Raw genomic sequence first — 1,980 nt, 5'->3', positions numbered from 1 at the left:
TTTTAACCTTGCTCATAACTTTTTAACGGTAAGTGATAGAGATTTGATATTTCACATGAGTATTCCTTGTGACAAGACCTTTCCGTTGGTACTAAACTTTTTGACCTTGACCTACTTGTAATTTTTTTTTACATAGGTCATAACTTCTAAATGGTAAATATTAGAGCTTTCATATTGTACAGAGCATTTCTTGTGACAAGATCTTTCTACTGGTACCAAGATATTTGACCTTGGCCATCTTTGGAATTGGCCATTATCGGGGGCATTTGTGTTTCACAAACACATCTTGTTCAAAATATTATTTGAAACACGGGTAAAAACATTAGAGTATTGATTTGAAATTATCAACCGATTTTTATAAAAAAAAAAAAAAAAAAAAAAAGTTAGACCGACTTATAAATGGGTCAATGGCATTTCCCTCCGAAATGACCTAAAAACTATACAACCGACTTATAGGCGTGTATATGCGGTAAGTATCAAAATCAGGAAAACGTCAGATATTTCTGACTAGGCCATGAATAGTATGCAATCATCCTCGGGTGGTGAAGATTCAAATATGTTCGATCATTGTCCCAGAAGGTATTGGGTACTCTGACAACCTACAAGTTCCTCTCCTGATGGTAAACTTTTAGTACATCTGTCACATGATTTCAGTCAATAGGACTAAATACATATAGGGGAGTGGTATGCGTACATTGAATTACATGTATCAGTATACTAATTAAATCTTACAGATTCGCTTATAAATTGCTGAGAAAATGAAGTAGTTTGAAATTATCATAAGAAAGCCATAACCCCATATTCTACCACGGTTCGGTCATTATTCTGCGATATACCTTCATAAGTAATAAATGATTATGAGAAAATTGATACACATCTCACATGCACAATAAAAATAAATCTATACCGGTGGGTAGGTTAAACTGGAATGTAGAAACCATGCACCGTGCGCATATCGATTTCGCGTCGTCGATCTGATTAGACGTGTATTGTTTTAAACAGACACCCATATAAACATGGAGATGCAGACAACTTAACCCGCTTCCGTGTATGCATTGTTTTGTTGGACTGTGCATAGCAGTTGTCCGGTCGCGCGGTAGCTCAGTGGTAGAACATTCGTTTCGTAATCGTGAACTCGTGCCATGACCGCGTCAACATAGTTAGTGATAGTGTCTTTAGAGAATCCATCCAGACTGCCCACTTCTCTGAAGAAAATAGGCGCTGGGTAAACCAACAAAAATAACCAAATTCTGAAATTTGTTGAAAAGTTGTGGACGACCGCCGTTAAACTGCGCGTGAAGTTAGTGAAATGAAACAACGTTCAATGTACAAATATTTAAACTACGATTTGACTCCGTCTGTATTTCACCAACAGTATTTAGTACATTTGCATGATTCGTATATAACTTCGATAAAAAGGTAATTTAAAGACATACATGTATTTCATCAAAATTACCAGGTATGTGTGTGCTCCAAAGCGAGCATTCATCTCAATATCAACTTGGGATGTTTAGAATAAATAATATATATACATATATATTAAATAAATCAAAGTACTGAAGGTACTGAAACGAGGTGACGTTTGGCAGTGAATGGCATGGATTCTAATGCAAGATCGAATTAAATGAAGGATATAATATGTTGGATGGTATTATTTGTAATCCAGAAGCATATGTTATACCTTCAATTTGAGGTAATGAAATGTGTTAACTGTTGAAAACATTCTAAAACTGAGTAGCAAGCATAATTAAGCTATATGTGAAGAAGAGGCCCATAGGCCACAAATGCACATCTGACCTACCAACGGATTGTGCTTAGTAGGAAGATTTTTTAAACTTTTTTAAAAATGTGGTCCCATCCAACCCCTTGGAGTCGTAACTAAGACAAACTTTGAATCTAGACTAACTAAAGGATGCTTCCATATCAATATTTTTAATGATGCCTTTTGCTGTTCTTGAGAAGATTTTTTTTTTAAAATCC

The sequence above is a fragment of the Ostrea edulis genome, chromosome 7 (assembly GCF_947568905.1).
Source record: "Ostrea edulis chromosome 7, xbOstEdul1.1, whole genome shotgun sequence".
Classification (NCBI taxonomy): domain Eukaryota; kingdom Metazoa; phylum Mollusca; class Bivalvia; order Ostreida; family Ostreidae; genus Ostrea; species Ostrea edulis.
Note: the sequence above shows the minus strand (reverse complement) of the source record.